At 37.1% G+C, this 3,754-nt stretch overlaps 1 pseudogene; it reads right to left on the reverse strand.

The window, feature by feature from the left end:
- Window positions 1–1,014: 1,014 nt before the first annotated feature.
- On the reverse strand, window positions 1,015–1,940 carry LOC149090391 (uncharacterized; annotated as a pseudogene).
- Window positions 1,941–3,754: the final 1,814 nt, after the last annotated feature.

Raw genomic sequence — 3,754 nt, forward strand, 5'->3', positions numbered from 1 at the left:
AAAAAACTGATACATAAAATATGTTTGGATGGTGATGATAATTGTAATGGAGATAATCGGTAAAAATCGTAGTAAAAAAAAATAAATTTGCAACAAGAAAGCTTTAGTCAAGACTGCTCGATCAAATGATATTTCCATACTAATTCGCACAAACACACTCACATACACAGGTGAATGCGGTTGGGTTGCACTGCAATGTTGGAAATATTAGAACTTGTATGTTGAATAATTTAATTTCAAGACGTACAATCTTGAAGAAACTCTCAGAACGTTATCGTAATGTTCAAATGTATTTGTATGGTGGGAGGTAAATTTTAACAAAATAAAATGCATGTTAATATAGATTTTAAATTTGAATACTCTAGCTTGAAAGATGTATGAGCTATAATTTTATAACTGATTTTCGATAAGGTTTTTTATCGATAACAAAATATTGGGAATTGTTATCGATTTTTAAAAATAAACTCGACATCCGCACTGTATATACGGTTATTTAAAAAAAAGTTGAAGTCTCTAGATCGTATATCTTCTGAATTCGACGCGTTCAAGCATACGGCCAGACAGACGGACGGACGGACGGACAGGGCTAAATCGACTCAACTCGTCGCCCTGATCAAGAATATATATACTTTGTGGGGTCTGCCACCCCTCCTTCTGCCTGTTATATACATTTTAACAAAACTATTATCCCCTGATTTTCGATGGTTTCAGGGTATAAAAAGAAACCTTTTAGAACATATTGTATGTATGTCTCATATAATAAAAATAATAATATATTTCCGACATAGTGATGTACACTATATACACATATACAAGAAGCGACCAAGTAAACATAAATGTACTTGTCCTTCCAAAGGAGTCTGTTCCGTGCAATGGTCCAGAATTATAAGCAACTTGCGGTCTCTACGAATTAAAAGGCAAGTGTTGGTTCAATTCGTACTCTTTTATTGTATATAAGAACGCAAGCGCAACTTGCACAGTGAGAGCGCATCTATGCGCAAACAGCGAGCGACATTATCCGAGCGCACTCCCGTGGTCGCGCTCTAAACAACAAATATTTACAATGGCTTTTAAAAGTCTACTACTTCAATTTAAATTTCAAGGCAAATGCCTTAACATCGGCCGCGTTGAAAGGCCGTAGGGATTTAATAAAATAATTCAGGCATGTTAGCTAATTGGCAGCGGGGCAACGCGATGCATTGGCCTTTTATAAGTGCCAGATTTTGTCTTGACGACAACGACGCGCACCCTTTCATCTCCGCCGGCTATAGCTTCTGTCACCACGCCCAGCATCCACTGTTGTGGAGCACGACTACGCCGATCTCTACGTTCCGCCTCTCCTTCGTATACTTCGACTTCTGCTGGAGGCTGAGCAGGTAGTCCCTTGACCAGTCGCTCCAGAACCGTCGCTTGATGTTTGATGTCAGCTGCCATCTTTTTAAGTGCGTCAGCTTGACGTCGTCGACTGGCTCGGTGGACACGGTTGGCAGCGGCACGAGCGTTGCTGCGATCAGGAAGTGCCCTGGCGTGAGCACTTCGCCGTCGTTCGGGTTGCTGCTGGGAACGACCATTGGCCGCGAATTGAGCAAAGCCTCGAAATCGACCAGCTACCTCGTCCTGGCGCAAGATTGCGCTGCCCATTGCCTTTGTGAGGAGCAATATACGACGCGAATACTATAGGAGCGACCCTCGCACTGGAAAGGGGGTCAAAGTCCTGTTAGAGGAGGTCTCTTTCGCTCCTACAGATTCAATGGGATCGCGTCGCACGCAAGTGCCAAAGTGTCAACTGACACCATAACCGCAGCGGTACTTCCAATAGCAATAGTTGATACAAAAGGCTTGCCATCCTCCTTAATGTAGCCAAGACCAGAAGTGTCATAGAAATTGGAGACAGTTTTGTAAACATAAATAAGCACAGTTTTGTAAACATAAATAAGCATCGCAGCCCCAGCTGCATAAGATAAACACTTTTGTAAACATAAATGAACTTCGCATCTCAGCCGCATAAGATAAGCAAACCTTGACCCAGCATACTCAATATTGTAATCATAAACAATCATAGCCAGAAAATGGTATAAGAAACCTCTTCGAATTGAATAAGACAATAGTTGTATTTTTGATTTCAAATAAAGAACATGCATTGAACTGTATAAAGAGAATACATAATTGGCGCAGCCGGTAAACGGAGTAACATAATTCGAAAATTTTTTGTGAAATCTTTTAAAAGTAAACAAAAATAATAATCGGAGTTACAAAATTCGAACAAAAAGTTTTGTGAAATCTTATAAAGTGAACAAAACTAAAAGAATTAACTATTAACAACAATAACAAATAATAATTGTGGAAACTTTGAATAATACAACTCAATAAAATGGAAAATCAACAACCAATATTTGAAATGCAGCAATGTATTCAATTATTAACAAATGTAATCATCGCAAGAGAAGGGGAAGGCAGAAATCCGATTACGAATCAAAGAAACTGCATCGAGAAGGAAACGAGATAACTACCAACATTCAATGGGCAGGAGGGAACTTTACATGGATTCGTGTCTGCAGTGGACCAGATCATGGAGGAGTACGATGACAACGACCAGGTCTTCACTGTTATTTTCAACACCAAAATACAAGGTCAGGCTAGAAATATGCTTAAAATTAACCCACCAGCAAATTGCACGGAATGTAAACAACGTTTGAGACATCATTATAGACCAAGAACGAATCAGATGGGATTAACTAGGAAAATTAATAACTTAAGAGTAATAAAAAGAGAAAATAAGAAATTACTGATTTTTCGGTCTTTGAAAATAATAGCAGATTTGTTGATATTTTAAGTGGATTATTAATTAAAAGAGTTAAAGAATTAGCATGTGGTCCGTGCGTTAATGAATAAAACAACTTTAACAGATTTAAGAAATGAACTTTCTAATTTCGTTGGTCTAAATTTTGGAAATTTGAATCAAAAATTATTAATAAAAAATGACAATAATTATCCAGCAAACTATAATAACAGACATCAGAATTCAAGACAAGACACAGACAAAAGAAATTACAACGAAAATAATCAACAACAAAGTCAGAACGTAAGACAAAATCAGAATTTTAACAGACAACAACAAAGCCATAACATAAGACAAAATCATCAGCAACCACAACCAGAAGCAATGAGTGTAGACAATTTAAATGATGAAGAAGCAAATAATAATACAAATTACGAAAATAAACAAAAGTTTTTACCAATTAGCCTCGGAAAAAAAAAAGTTTTTCTTAAGGGAACTATAGAGGGAGATACTTTTCTAATTTTAGTAGATACTGGATCTACTATAAGTATATTGAACACTAAAATATGTAAATCAAAGTATAAAATAATTGAACAATTTTCAAAAGCTTTTTACACTATTCCTGGAAATATAAAAAATGACAGTTATTTAGTTAAAACAAAAGTACCAGCGAATTCAAATATGCAATTGTGCAAGAATAAGATGGGTAGCTATGTCCCTGGAAAAATCTTATGACTTTCTCCAAAAATGAAGAAGTAAGAAAACAAATAATAGAAATGGAAAAAAGTGGAATAATAAAAACAAGTAAGAAGACTCTAGTCGAGACTGCTCGACTAGGAGATACCCTGAACCCTCCAAGCTGATATTCTTATCATTCTGCACTTCTTTTATGCACGCACACATACATACACATGCATCCACCCTCACGTGCCTGTGCTCTGCTAACTGCGCAGTAAGCAGCGACTGCGCTTGGGC

This window comes from Drosophila navojoa, unplaced genomic scaffold (assembly GCF_054131105.1).
Source record: "Drosophila navojoa isolate 15081-1374.11 unplaced genomic scaffold, UAZ_NAV_1.0 NAV_Backbone_95, whole genome shotgun sequence".
NCBI lineage: Eukaryota > Metazoa > Arthropoda > Insecta > Diptera > Drosophilidae > Drosophila > Drosophila navojoa.